The sequence below is a fragment of the Brachyhypopomus gauderio genome, chromosome 2 (assembly GCF_052324685.1).
Source record: "Brachyhypopomus gauderio isolate BG-103 chromosome 2, BGAUD_0.2, whole genome shotgun sequence".
Lineage (NCBI taxonomy): Eukaryota > Metazoa > Chordata > Actinopteri > Gymnotiformes > Hypopomidae > Brachyhypopomus > Brachyhypopomus gauderio.
The window spans coordinates 18,725,259-18,741,654 of NC_135212.1; positions in this window are offsets into that span (position 1 = coordinate 18,725,259).

Sequence of the window (16,396 nt, forward strand, 5' to 3'; positions counted from 1 at the left end):
CGGTGCAGTTCCCATTCCCATGTCTGTTGTCCCCCTCCAATCGGTGACCGTCATCGCACAGCAGAACAGACAGATAAGTGGATTTATATTATCCTCAGTGGATTACTTCTGCAACCTTTCTCTGAAATGAGTTTTGGTCCATTGCATTTGAGTCCTAGCGGTAATTGTGTTAATGGTGCCCACATCATTTCTCTCTCTCTCCCTGTTTCTCATCTGCCTGGCCTCTGTTTATGTGCCCTACCTGGAAATCACATACAGTTAATGGATGAGAGTGATATGTTACTGTTGTGATCAAATATTGATACAGATCGAGTATATGGTGCAGAACGGCAACTATAAAGGAAGAGGCTTCCGTATTAATGTCTAACCGTTTGCTAACTTAGTCATATAAACTGCTGTCATGACTCAAGAGACTTGGCACCAAGTCCTGGTTTTGTTTTTATGATCCTCCATTACCCACAATGCATATCTGGCAATTGGATGGGTATCCGAGCGTGACGGAAGGACGGCAGGAATACGACCGAGAAGATGCGAGATAAAGGACATTAGAAGGAGGAAGATGGAAGGAGTGAAAGCGGAACATGTAGCAGCAGAAAGGACAGGTGTGTGTGTGGCGTGCTGGGAAGGGTTCGTTCAAAAATGGATTCCACTGGCCATTAGTCATTACCTGGGTTACACAATCTCAATACCTCTGCTTAAGAACGTCCTGTTTCTTCATCACTCAGCTTGCGCATTATGGAGCAATTATGCCTGTACCTGCCAGAAATCATAGGGGTCACCAGGAGGTATTGTTTGCCTTGTTTGTCTTCCAGTGTTTTTTTATGCTAGATGTCTTTCCCGTCTGTTTTGTTGTTGTTGTTTAAATTGTATCATGTTCTTCTTCACCCAAATCTATAGTAGGGAAAAAAATAATAAAATGGTAAAACAAGGTTGTCAGTGAAAAGTATGATTTATTATATCTTCTCCTCTGACTTCTCTCTTTGCCTCCCTTCCTTTCCACCGCGCTCTCTCTCTCTCTCTCTCTCTCTCTCTCTCTCTCTCTCTCTCTCTCTCTCTCTCTCTCTCTCTCTCTCTCTCTCTCTCTCTCTCTCTCTCTCCCTGTCTCTCGCATATGACTCAACTGGAGCTCCTTCTCATCTCATCAGTTTGTTCCTCTCATCATGAGAGCATTAATACATTAACAATAAATTACAAGCAAATCCATTACGCTCTCTGCATATAGATAGCCTACTTAACACTCCAGTGGTCCTTAGCATAACCTGCAGGAATTTCCGGATAATTACTGCTGCACGATGAGGGTTCCTTATCCTCACCTGTCCGGAGTTCACGCACATGTCCAAACAGGCCACAATATCCTTTTTCACTATATTCTTCCCCATTGCACATATACACAGATGAGCCAACGAGTCACATCGCCTGTTTAGGGCCAAGCAGAGATTCACAAATGGCAAGTGTGCCTGCGTTGTCATCCTGTTGCAAATAACAGCGTATCTCTCACGTCGTATGTCACATTGTCATCCTGTTGCACATAATAGCAGTGAACACAGCAGCCTCTGCCATGAGAGATAAGACATGCTGACTCGTTTATGAACACCTGCCAACTAACCTGTCCATAATGTAGAAATGATGAAGCCACTCCCCCAGCACTACAGACAGGTGCTGAAGACATACGCGCAGGACCGCAGGAGGGTCGAGACGTGGCGCGGGAGTAGAAGCGTCAGGTCATATCCTACAGGAAGCTAGAATTAGCTCATGCCTTCTCGCTCATTTTTAAAGAAAATGAGAAACATCTGTGTTGTGCACATGCTGTTTTGTACAGGATTTATTGTTGGTGGGTCGCTAGCTTGGCCTCGTCACCTATAATATTAACAGAAAGCAGTGTCCCTTACGATGCTAAAATGCCAGTGCTGTATTTTATGATCAGGCAGTACAAAGACTGCCCTTGGCCTTGGGTCTTCATGCGAGTCCAAGATCCACTTTGGAGATTGATGCTGTGCCAGGCACTGCCAAGGACCAGACTGAGCAAAGCCAGCACTCAGCTAACGACCCCATCGCTGGGAGCTGCTTGTAAAATATGAGATAAATTAAATGGCGAGGACATTTATGGGCTATCCGTCAGGGCCCGTGTCGCGGCTGCCCGAGGCGGGGCCCGGTTCGATGGCCCACCCTCGCGAAGGGAAAAAAACAGAGCCGTCCCGGTGACTGCTCAGGCCACGCCCCTTTTGGAGTGGGACGATTGTTCATGTGTATGTCGGCCTTCCACTGGGAGCCTGGCTGCAAATGACAGCATGGTGCTGTCAGGCAGTTGAAGGTTGTCGTTGTTTAGTTTTTTTTTTTCTGTGTGTGTGTGTGTGTTGGAGTTGTGGCCATACGTGTGCATCTGCAGCAGCTCCTCTTTCACGGTCGACTGGGAAACTCTCTTCCTGCTCCCGAGATCTTCACAGCTCATCCCTCCACTCACCGACGGGCTTCTAATCGGCCGCCCGAGCGTTGCTTGTGTGATGCGGCGTGCCGTTGTCCTGACAGTCATCCCTTTCATCCCCACGAGACTGCAGCCCGATGTTTATGTTAACGGGGATGGATGGTGGGGCGGAGAGAGGGGTGGGAGAGGCAGTCGAGCTGATCGGGCCGGGGTCCGGGGTCCGGGGGTCCGGGGGTCCGGGGGTCCGGGGCAGTGGAGCCAGCACTGAGTCCTGATAGCGCTTCACTCTATATTTGGACACAGACACAGGAGGCATGTTGTGCCTGTACCCCATACTCGTCAATACAATGTGTCTCCTGCTCTTGGTTGGGGATATCGTTTGGGCATGATTTATCAGCTAGTTATGCTCTTCTTTTGTATTATTTCTAAGCTCTGTGATTGATTAGGAATGTGTGCGTGTTGTGCATCTACGGTGTGCTGTGTTTGTTCTCCCAGCCGTGGTCTAACACCCAGCTCCAGTCTTGTGGTGAGTCATATCTTGTAAATTCAAGAGTAGTAAGAGTCTGCAAAAACATGACTTAATGGTTCAACTCATTAAAGCGTTAGTGCCCAAACTGAAATATGCATGTAAAAGTCTTAATGCCCAAGTGAATCTTCCAGCAGCGTATACCCAACAAAGCACAATTAAACATGCAGCTCTCTTTTGCAAATCGGTTGTCCTGATTCAGCAACAAATTAGCCTCAGTTAGAAACTACACAAACCCGGACTAATCCCCCAGCGTGCAGTAGTGCGACGTGCTCTGCCCATGACCCCCCCCCCCCCCCCCCCCCCCACCCCCGTTCCCTCCATCTGTCTCCAAACCACTGGAGCATGCGTAGCTCCCATATGGAAGGGCTCCTGCCTTCCAGCCTGCTAGAGATATACACCCTGCAGAGAGATCGAGGTAACAAAAGAGACGGGGGGGGGGGCATTAAGTGTGCTCCCCCAGGGAGAGATGGATGGCTCCTACACCCCTTGCTGATGGACCTTTCTGTGGGGGGTTCGTACGAGGAGTCCGTTCTTAGTAGGATTAGCGGTCAAGGTCCTATCTGCCGTCCTCAGCTAAGGAAAATGCATTTCCTTAGCGAGGAGGATGAAGTCCCTGATTGATTATCTCCAGGCACCCGGACCTCATAGTTCCTCAGATGCCTCATGGCAAGTCAATCTGGAGCCATCATTCATATGTACGTGGAAATTAGGTGTCTGCCAGCCCCGCGTCGGGAAAACCATTAGAAAATATGACACGTTATATGAGAGGGGAGGGCAAGGCAGAGAAACGAATCATCGTTTGAGAACGGACGTACGGGGAAAGATGGTGTGTGACACTGGGTCCTGCAGGGCAGAGTCTATCAGTGTGAAGGTATGAGGAAGACAGAGGGACAGACACGAGCGTGTGCAGGTTCACCCAGGGGCAGCAGGAAGTTCACCAGGAAGTTAAGGATGGCTCGTTTGAAGCCAGGTAAGCAACATGCATCAGCTAGTTCTGCTCTTCGTTTCCTACCACTGGGGGTCGGTCGGTGAACATTATGCAGCACCACAGGTGCCCTGAGATGCCTACACACACACACACACACACGTTCATCAGATGATGTCCTCAGCAGATCAGGGTTGGGATGGCACGGTGCTCGTTCTGACAGTAGAGGACACGCGTTTTATAGCCCGCACTGCCACCCACACGTGGCTCCAGCTGAACACGACTATGCTAATGGAGGGAAACGAAGCTCTTTTTGACGTTTGGAGCTGTCGTTCCTCGTCCATCCGTTTTGATCCCCCCCTGACCTGACCAGACTCGGGGTGGAGGAGGCACCCCATCAGCTTGGCTGCTGTCCAGATGACGACATCATTGAGACAGATCTGGCCTGTCCTTCACCCCTCATCCTCTTCCTCAGGTACTTCATTAAAGTATCTCACTGCACTCTCTTCCCTTTCTCATAATGGAAACTCAGGATGGCAATTTTTCATTCCTCCCTCTTTTGCCCCTGAATTTTGCACTACATACCGTCCTTAAATACCTGACTGAATTCCTATCTCTCATTCTGTATCTGTGTCCATCTCTCTCTCTCTCCTTCTCTCTCTCTCTGAAATGATTATTTTCTTTTTGTGGATGCAACCACCAACCATTACCTTTCTTTTCTCTTTCTTTCTGCCTCCAGTATCCAATTTCAGGTAGACATTTCACCAGGTATATATATATATATATATATATATATATATATATATATATATATATATATATATATATATATATATATATATATATACCTGGTGAAATGTCTACCTGAAATTGGATATATATATATATATATATATATATATATATATATATATATATATATATATATATAATGAAACAGAAATATGGGGGGGCATACATTTTTTGGGGTAAACAGTGTTCCCACCATCTCTTGCCAGCTCTGAGAACCTCTCGGAGAGACCAAGATGCTGATTGTAGTGAAGAGTCTTTTTTTATGATGTTCAAGCTGACGAGCTGACATAGGAAGCTGTCACACAGGTGATATTCCCAATCCCACAGATGTCTCTGGATGAAGTCGTATTAGAGTCAGCGCTGCTGGAGAGGGCTCTTGGTTCCCAGGTCCTGGGTAGAACTAGAGTCCAGGGGGACAGTGCTCTTATTATGGTTCGCTGAGGTGCCCAAGAACTCATGATTCTTTCATTATGAACGTGAGGGTTTTGTACTCTTGAAGGGAAAACATTGCCATGTTGCATGAGCTGCAGGGACCTTGCACTGCCTGGGAGCGTCATGACGGGCTTATATATATATATATATATATATATATATATATATATATATATATATATATATATATATATATATATATATATATATCTTACCATTAAACCTGGGCCCACTCCCATCCCATAATAAAAAAGCAATAAAGATTAAAGAAAAAACTGAGATGATAGTAAAGCTTTAGAAACGCAATAAACAATAACACTAGATAACTTCTTAAGCAAAATAAGGTTCCACAGCTCCGTGTTCCTCGGGAGCAGAATATGTAAACGAAGCGCACGGGGGCATCAAAGGAATTAATCGAAACTAGGTAGCGGTGGTACGCTAACGCTAGCTAGCATCCTCATAGCGGGCGAAAATTATCATAGAGTTAAGCCCGCCCACAAAGAGGGAAGATATGATTGGTCAATTTTGGTATTGTGCTGAATTATAACTGCCAGGGCCTCTGTAAACGAACAGCAAGACCACCAATCACCACCATTCTGCGGAGGCATCACAGTCCTGATAGGGGGAGACAGGCTCACAGACTTCCACTTAACTTAACCCCTCACCTTCCAACACAGATTGAATAGACATTGGTGAATCATTTATTTGCTTATATATTTGTAAGTAGATAAAACTGTAAGTAGATAAAATAAAATTGGATAATCTCCCTTTCTCACCCTCACTCACACACACACACTTCCTCACTCCCTCTCTCTGTCTCTCTCACTCTCTCTCACTTCCCTACGCTCTGTCTCTCTCTCTCTCTCTCTCTCTCACACACACACACACACACACACTTCCTCACTCTTGCTCCCTCTGTCTCACTTCCAGTGAAAACTGCTGAGTGATGTCATGATTGTTAGCATTTACATCAAATGCTACCTCATTAAAAACCCTCATTGTCATGACTGTGTAAACACACACACACACACACACACACACACACATTCTGACAGGACCTGAATGAGTTTGAAGGAAAATGAGAGAAGGCAAGAGGCAGAGAAATGAACCATTTTAGCTTTCACACCTGCCAAGACACACACACCTCTCTCCCTCTGAAATTTTCTCTCTCTCTCTCTCATGTACACACTGCAGTGCCGATGCTTCTCCCTGGCTGATCAATAGTCGCCCTTGGCTCCTGGATTATGCGGCTCTGATAGCGCATCCCCATTGTCGATCTTCCTCTCTACGAGCAGAAACACAAAGCTTGTCTTTTTGCTCAAGTTTAAACTGACAGATTCCTTGTTCCCCATTTTTCTTTCGTATGTATCTAGGCTTTCCTAACACACACTAATGAACAAATGTCCCTGCTAGACCATATCATGATATACACATCAAAACTAAAGAGTGGCCTGGTTCTGTTTGGGTTTGGGACAGCCCAGTCCCCTCCCCTCTCTGCCGTCCCAGAGGGACGCCTGCTGTCTTAACTCTCAGAACCTGCCATGGAGCCTTCTGGCTCGGACCATATCAAGTCGATTACTCCACTCAGAGAATAATCTTAAGCGTCACTTTGGGCTCAGCTGTGCAGCGAAGCCCGCGGCGGCTCGCGAGGCCCAACTCTAATGGATTCTGCGGCAGGCTACAGTTGGATTTTGCTGTGAGCCCTGTGAGTGAAAGAGCCTCATGGGTAATGAGCTGCATTAGGTCTTGAAGGTTCTCCGTTGCTCCGGACCGCAGTGTGGAGACGGTTTCGAGTGCTGGGGGGGGGGGGGGGGGGGGGGGGGGTCCGCTGGGCCTGGTGCCTCTGTCTCCCTGCATCGATCGCGCTGTTGACCTGTTAAATATGCCTGCTTACCTGTGCACGGCCAGTGGGGACGCAACTGTCGAAGAGGTTGCAAGAGACAGGGAGAGAGAGAGAGAGAGAGAGAGAGCACAGCATGGAATGATAATGTGCAAAGGATTGTCCAGATGGGGGAAATACTCGTGTGGATGGGTAGATTCTATAAACTCCTCCTAATCCTCCCTAACAGCTCAGCGTAGGGGAAAGCTGTGTACTGTACCTCCATGACCCACGCACCGCACACACGCCACGTACCACACACACACCGCGTACCACACGCACGCCGCGTACCACACGCACGCCGCGTAGCACACACACACCGCGTACCACATGCACGCCGCGTACCACACGCACGGAGCATACCACACGCACACCGCATACCACACACACGCCGCATACCACACACACACCACGTACCACACACACACCGCGTACCACACACACACCACGTACTACACACATCACGTACCACACACACGCCTATGTCTTTACATGCGTACAGTTTTGCAGCATCACCACGCTCACTTGTGCAGCAGATTTTGCGGAGGGCTTTTCTAGGCTGACAGGGGAGCAGTGGAGAGGAAGGAGGCCTCAGCTCCACTTAACTCCACACCGGGAAGCTGGTGATTGCGCGTGAGATTGGAGAGAGGGAGGCACACGTCTTCCTCACACGTGAACGTCTTCTCCCTGCATCTCTAGCCTTCTATCGTTTTCTCTGTATTGTTTTTTTTTTTTGCTTTCAATTCTTGCTTGTCCATATCTCATTCTTTCTCGCTCCTTCTCTCTCTCTCTCTCTCTCTCTCTCTCTCTCTCTCACACACACACACACACACACACACACACACACACACACTATAAGCCCTACTGCTATGTATCCATTATGGCTGACATTCCATTCTGCTGTTTAATCACAGTATTATATCACCCTCCAGCTGCCCCAATATGACTCCATAAACCTTTCACATACACACACGCTCACACATTTATATACACACACATAAACACATCTGCGTTTACACACATTCACATATGTACATATGCTGTTCACATACATGTGCACGCACAGACTTTCTTTTCCACATTCCACACATACTTATCATCTCAGCCAGATCCAGCCTAGCTGCTAAGTAAACCAACAGTTCTGTCTTCTCTCACCTCTTTATGACAGACATCCCTACTGGCGTGTGTGTGTGTGTGTGTGTGTGTGTGTGTGTGTGTGTGTGTGTGTGTGTGTGTGTGTGTAAGTAACCACCTGACAGCAGTTCCCTCCACCCATCCAACAGCCTGCTTTTAGCCCACTGAACAGACACACGCTTACATTTCAATCACACAGTCTCTTTATCCATTCCCTGACCTCTTTCTCTGCCTGACTCTTTCTCAATTCCTCTCTCTCTCTCTCTCTATCTATCTCTCTCTGTGTATCCTGCAGTCACTCAATCCTCCATCATGTTGTTCCAAGGCGTGGAAATCAGTCTTTTCTCACCAGAGGCAATGTCTTTGGCTGTCCTTGGCAGAAGAGCTCACCCGCACACACACAAACACACACACACACACACACACAGCATAGGCGGTGATGGGAGAAGGTAGGGTGCTTTGGCAGCCACCAGGCCTTTTCGTTTCAGGGACAACCATTTGTATTCCTCTCATACTGTGTGTGTGTGTGTGTGTGTGTGTGTGTGTGTGTGTGTGTGTGTGTGTGTGTGTGTGTCTGTGTGTAGACAGTAGGGGGTTTTAAAGGTGCTGATATCAAAGAAAGAACATTCTAGTCACTTTTCCCAGTGACACAGAAGGGGAAAGTGATTGTGTGTGTGTGTGTGTGTGTGTGTGTGTGTGTGTGTGTGTGTGTGTGTGTGTGTGTGTGTGTGTGTGTGTGTGTGTGTGTGTGTGTGTGTTTGCGTGTGTCTGTGTGCGTGTGTGTGTGTGTGTATGTGACGTGTGTGTGTATGAAGTGTGTGTGTGTGTATGAAGTGTGTGTGTGTGTGTGTGTGTGTCCAGTCCAGCTCCCATCTTGTGCCCAGTGCTACCAGCACAGCCTCCAGACCCCTGCAATCCTAAACTGGATTAAATGCTTTACAAGATGAATGTACACATAGAATATTCTTGTCGCTTTTAGCCATGACCCAGGAGAAAATGCATGTGTGCATGCTTGAGCACCTGTGTGTGTGTGTGTGTGTGTGTGTGTGTGTGTGTGTGTGTGTGTGTGTGTGTGTGTGTGTGTGTGTGTGTGTGTGTGTGTGTGTGTGTGTGTGTGTGTGTGTTTGTGTGTGCGTGTGTGCGTGTGTGCGTGCCTGTATGTGTGTGTGTCTGTCTGTCTCTGTGTGTATGTGTGTGCTCACAGACGTTGGTGGGCCATTTAGCAGTTATCAGCTTTATCTGTTGTAGATAGAAATGTGAAAGAATGGAAGAGAGAGAAAGTATCCGAAGAGCCAGTTGAAAAATATATGACACAGAATCCTCCAATCACTGTGTGATCTCGCATATTTATAGTATCGGAGTCTGTGTAATCTCTTTGTAATCTCATTATAGTTCACAAATCTCTGATACCACCCCTGGTTGGTCTCCCTGGGGCGGGTCAGGGTGTGACAGCCCTCGCCCTGCAGCCGCTCGGACGTCTAAGCTGACCCGTGCTCATTGCTCTCCTCCTAGCCTACTGAGGTGTTCCTGTGAGACAGATGATGTGTGTGGCTGGGGGGGGGGTGTTAACTGCTCATTACGGGGAGTGTCATACCGGGATGGGGCTAAGGGGTAAATCAAGAATGGAGGGAGAACTTAAGACTTGAAGGAGTCTTTAACTTTTACCTGTGAGTGTCAAGCTTTTGTGTGAGACAGAACGCAAAAGACGTGTTATGTCCTCAGGAGAACATCTGGCATATAGGGGAGACAGAGGAGAGAGGGGGAGGGGGGGCAACATGAGAAAGGGACACGGGGAGAGGGGTGTTAAAATGGGGCGAGAGACGAATGACAATGAGACTTAAGGTGAGAAAGGCAGGCGAGTAGGGGAGGCATCTGAAAGACTCAGAATGGGACAGACAAGAATGAGAAACTGAAGCTGTGAGGAATATGAGGTGTGACTGTGAGTGACACCAGGGCTGAGCTGAGCCTCAAATGAGCTTTACACACTTATCTCTAATAGTGTATACGTTCCTGCATGAGTTTCCATGTGCGTACGTGCGTGTAAGATTTTAAAACATGAAGAAAAATTCAATGACAATCTGCAGCCATGCAAATAGCTTCCATATGCGTCATCTGTGAGAATGCTGTCACCTTTTGTCACTTTTTTATGGGAGGTCTTCTCGACGGCTTTGGTCTGATGCACTATGCAGTCAATGAAGTAACTGTTTGCTCATCAGAAACTGAATCCTCCTGACAGCGATTTCCTGAGAGGCAGCTGTGAACCTTCTGCCTTTAGATGAACAGTGCAGCAGGAGACCCACTTCTGCATAATGTGCTATTGTTTCATGGTCAAGTCATGGCAAATTTGCATGAACATTATTTATTATTTGTTACAGGTGACATAAAAACAGGTCCAAAACCTGAAGAAAACATGAGGAAAATACCCACATAATATTTGTAGAGAGAGAGAGAGAGAGAGAGAGAGAGAGAGAGAGAGAGAGAGAGAGAGAGTGTGTGTGTGTGTGTGTGTATGTATGTGTGTGTGTGTGTGTGTGTGTGTGTGTGTGTGTGTGTGTGTGTGTGTGTGTAACAGAGAAATAGTGTGTGTTAATGTGTGCATCTCACGCTACCAGTCCCCGGGTTCTGCTGTGACTGGTCCTGTCTTTGAAGGTTAGGACCTTTTCCATGGTCTGTCAGTGCCAGAGCTCAGCACTCTTCTGCATGGCAGGTGAGTAGTGAGGCCATTAGCATCCTCTCTCCCTCTCTCTCTCTCTCTCTCTCTCTCTCTCTCTGTCTGTCTGTCTGTCTCTGTTTTACACATCTCATGGTTGCTAGAAGGTGAGTCACTCTTGTACTCTATGTAGAGACTCCTCATTATGACTGCTGTCTGATTTATTGCTCCCTGTCATTTAGCTCAATTAAATATATTGTGCAGGAACAAGTCTCTGAGGAATCATTTTTATCACCGTGGCCTAATTGTGCTCACTCACACATGACAAAGAGGAAGGCCTGACCATCACACTACTGCCTCCCCTTCTGGACTGTGTGTGTGTGTGTGTGTGTGTGTGTGTGTGTGTGTGTGTGTGTGTGTGTGTGTGTGTGTGTGTGTGTGTGTGTGTGTGAGAGAGAGAGAGAGAGAGAGAGGGTGCCAGTTGCAAACCTGAGGACTAGTGTGTAATTCATAATCATATTGAGCATATGCAGTTTTGTATGTTATAGCTTTTAAATTCGTTCGACTGTTCATAAACTGTAGTTATGTAGCTGTGAAGTGATTCAAATTCCATAACATATGCGAGAAGTGATATCTCATTATCTGATACATATCTAGTAGTCCATGCATAAAATCTGCATATTACATTCACCAGATTCTGCAGCTGAGCATGTAATGTCTTGAGGGAAAATGAGGAAATGGCGGCCCTGTTTAGTCGGAGGGGAGTTGCAGTTAAATCGAGCAGGCGGCGAAAAATCGCCTATCAGCCACACGTGTCATAAGATAAATAGTTTAGCCCGTGTGGCTGGGTTAATGAGGCTGCCCCTCCAGCGGACCGGGGTGGCCGTCTAGCCGGCGAACCGCCAGTTGGTGCGCTGCCCGCACGCGTCCGCGGTCGCGGAACCATCGCCTCGATCATCCATCATCTTCAACATCTAATCATCCTTCCGACAACCGCACTTCTATCGGCCCGGCCGGATCCGCTCGTGCGCCTCGACAAGCCGGCGAGGAAATTACTTATTTATCATCCGCGGGCCGGTGATTGCAGATCGGCACGTGCTAAGGATTCTCTGGCTGTCCCGAACATGAAGATGTTCTGTTTCTATGGAGCGTTGTCATGGTAATTTCATCCCTCAGCAGAGTGCTGATTGGAGATGATGGTTCAGGAATGGCGCAAAACGGTGTTCCTGCCATGCACAGAGAGCGCTCCTTTGAGATCACTTTCTTAAACAAGCGGCACGTCGTTATTCTCTACTTTTAAGCTTTGGGAAATAAAATAAGGTGAGACGGTGGGTGTCGTTTCTTTTATCACAGCCAGTATTTAACATTCAGAACCTAATGAACCTAAAGTTCTGGAGGCCATTACGATGGTGTGTGCTGTGATTCCGAGGTGAAGATATATGTCCTTCTATAAAACTTTGTTTCAGAACTGGAATTGGAAAGTAAAACTGTCAAGTAAAGTAGCACAGTGCAGAGGTGGGGACTCGAGTCACATGACTTGGACTCGAGTCAGACTCGAGTCATTAATATTAAGACTTTTGACTTGACTTGAAAAAATATTCAGAGACTTAGACTTGACTTGGACTTTTACACCAATAACTTGGGACTTGAATTGGACTTGAACCTGTTTACTTGCAAAGACTTGATTTTTTTTTACCCCAAATCTAAATTTTAAAACGCATATTAATATTTATAGTGTGCCCCATTAATTTCATTTCCGTCCTTCTGACGCAGACCGGTCCTCTGCTTTTCCACACGTGTGTGTGTGCGTGAGCTGCAGCACAACCAATCAAATGGGGGGGTTGGCGAACGTAAATTTTTACCGGGCGGGGTGTAAAATGTACACAAATTAAGTATTATATCGCGATCGATCGATCGCCAGTGGTTGGTGCCAGAGCGAACTAGTAACTCATTGAATCATAGATGTGGATCAGAGGTAAATAAACTAGATTTTTTTTCCGGCGTGAGAAATCGGATGTGTAGCGTGAAAGCGTGTGAAGACGGTCAAATGCGTCTCACGCTCAATGCGTGAGAGTTGGCAACCCTGGGTTCTGTATCTGAACTCGGGGAAGAGAGCCTCTCTCTGTCACTATCATAATATCCAGTTCTATCTCAACATGGATTGTGTATTTGAAAACATCTACGTCGAGAAAAAAATATATTGACAAAAGTGGAGCGAGTTTTCAGCTATGGGGACATCATTCATCGTGCACAAATGACATACAGACTTTTGGCCAGCAAATGCAATGCAGAATAGTTTACTGAAATGTCTAAAGTTGCAGATTCCTATTAATTGTTCAGTTCTTATATTTGTTTGTCTTGTGTCACTCACACATGTTCTCCAAGAAACCAGATAAGAGAAGAGAGGGAAAATGCTGTTATGGTTCTTTGTATTGTACTGTGAAAATATCAGCACTTTTTATTTGAACATGGAGTTCTACTTATGACTTTTTCACAGAATATTTATTTCTGGAAAATTGTAGTTTAAAGTATGAATATTTTTGCAGCTAAGTTTAACAAATTGAACTGTGCAATAAAGAGGTGTAATTTTATTTTATTTTTTAATACTTCGTGTTTTCAGTTGCACATGTTTTATCAAGATTTGAGGAGAATACAGATTTAAAAAAGAACGCATGTCTATTATTTACATTTAAAATATACCTGCAACATTGGTAAAAAAAAAAAAAAAAAAAGACTCGAAAGGACTTGAAATTCCAAGTTTCAGACTTGGGACTTGACTTGACTGTTGCCTGTCTTGACTCGAGACTTGACTTGACTTGAGTGTCTTTGCTTGAGACTTGACTCGGGACTTGAGGTATAAAGACTTGGACTTACTTGAGACTTGCAAAACACTGACTTGGTCCCACCTCTGGCACAGTGATTAAGCCAAGCCGCTGGAGTTTTTCTAGTTCTTAAAGCCCAAAACAAAGATGCTATGGCTACAGCGCCTTTTTACACCTCATGCCCCACCCCCACACATCATGCCCCGCCCCACAGCCCTGGGTGACGTGTCGCCAGCGTTCCACCTCCTCTAATAGTGCAGCGTATGAGAGACAGTACATACACATGAGAAAATATACATGGTTTCCTCAACCATCTCAGTGTGGTGAGATTATATTTCCTTTCACAGGGCAGGATGGCTTCAGAATGGTCGCATGCCTAAGAATTATAGATTATTAAAATCTCAGGTTAATAAAAGTGCATTGGCCCTAAATTTACAACCTTAATGTTGAAATTATTAATTAGAATAACAAATATTAATTGTATTCAATCAAATCTAAAATATTACACTGTGCATCTACTTTTTAAGAAAGTAATATTCTTAAGTAATGCCCAGATTCTGTTTTCTATATGTTTCTACAGCTTATGGATACTGACAACAGCCAATAGTTAAGTGATATCGCAACAGACAACTTATCTGAATGTTTAGCGTGTGTGGTGTGTGTGTGTGTGTGTGTGTGTGTGTGTGTGTGTGTGTATGTGTGTATGTATCACAAACAATTTGCACTATATTTTAATAAGGGGTTGCATAAGGTCTTTGTTCCAGTAGGTTGGTCTCTTGTCATGAGCAAAAGGGCACATAGCACTGACGTGTAAATGAAAAGGTGCACGATACACACATGATCCCATGATCGAGACTCCACAGTGCTGTGTGTGTGTAGCAGCCGGGCTTTCAGTGGGACACACAGAGCATTCATGTGCTGCATGTGCTTGGATCCTGCCTTAGTCCTGGTGGACATGTTTTAAAAGTGCATAATATTCTTGATGGTGTTTCACAAGGCCTGATCCGTAGGCCCCTCTTGATTTCCTACACACTGCTATTGGGTTGATTTATAATGGAGCATAAGGCCAGTTTCCAAAACTGACATAATACACAGCTATATCTGCTACAGCAGATGATGCAAATACTTGTCATTATTATTACTGGTATTACCTACAAAATATTTCACATTTCATGGGCCAAGTGCTTTAACTCTGAACCAGCCACAGCAAAATCTCAATTTTGAGTGTTTTTGAGTGTCCATTTGTATCCAAGTGGATTGCAGAGACAGTGTGAATTCAACACTGGGGATTTTGTAATGGCTCTTCTGTGCAGGTGCAGCTCCTGAAGTTTGGGATGGCAACGGTATTACCAACGGCGACCCCTGCTTCCATAAAAGATCTCCTCTGGGGCTTGTAAAGACCTCCTAGGCAGCAGGAGGAAACAGCTAGACTTTTTTAGAAAACAAATACAGACTGCTTTTAAGTATTTTGTGCCACTGCTGCACACAAACAGAAAACGAATAAATATCAGCCTTAATAAACAGGAATCAATATCCAATTAAAAGACAAACAAGGTATTGATATAGCCTAAGTATTCCTGCAAACCAGCCAGGCAATACAAGCAAGAAGTCGATGTATAATTAATACGATTTGACCAGACTAAACGCTTTATGTATCTCTGCTACAGATTTCGCGTCTCAGTCCTGTTTTGCCCCATTCACAGTGGTGCTGAAAGCCTGAACCCTGAGAAACATGATTACGGGAAGCTTACAGACGTCCAAGCTTTATTAGTTTGCCGCAAATGAATGACACCCTGCACTGCTGTAAATTTTTTAAAGGGTTTGGGCTACGTGTTTTATGTTCTGTGTGAGACATCAATAACACTCAATAAATAATTAGCCAAGGAATGCTGTGTTCATTTTAAATTCCAAACTCCCTAGATGTGCAGAAAGACGTAAACATGTGAGTGTTACACACAGGTGAAACAGTCTGTCATGGGTTGGGACCTCCACACACCTGTAGGCAAAGTCACAGCCAAAGAATTACGAGCAAACGAACTGCTTGAACAGGAACCCAAAGCCACACTACTCCTTATATCGTTTGACACATCCAGCAATATCCTCAACAACAAAGCTTTACTGGAAGTTATACAAGACAACAGATATATACTCACATATACCCACAAATAAGCCCATCTTTAGTCCCAGTGTTTGACTATTTTTTAGAATCTCTAATTCATTATGAGCATATCTCAGTTTTTATTTATTCTGCACAGTGGGAGGGCACTGCTGTGGAGACTGACAGATAGAAAGACACATTTAATGAAAATAGAGCCTTAGAAAAAGAGATTGTGTGTGTGTGTGTGTGTGTGTGTGTGTGTGTGTGTGTGTGTGTGTGTGTGTGTGTGTGTGTGTGTGTGTGTGTGTGTGAATCTATTTCTTGTCTCTGAACTCGTCTTTTTTGGCACTATGATCAATAATGATCTAAGGGCAGTTCAACTAGATAATCACCCTTCAGTATAATGAAATGCCACATTAGCAAGAACGAAAGCCCAAAGGGTCCAACTCTGAGCTGTGTGCTGCGCAGAGAAAACAAGGCATTGAAGAGAGAGATGATGCCATGACTGCTGAGGTTTTGCTCAGACGTGTTTAGAACAGTTGTATGTATTTCCTTGATATATCACAAGCAGAAGAACAAAATGATTGAATGCGATTTTGTACAATTAGTACTGGAAATCTCTGTATTTCTGCTCCAGAAATTTCACCAGTCTGCCAGCCTTTATGCTCTGTCCAAGATGGCAAGAGGAACAGATACATTCGAAAAGATCCAGT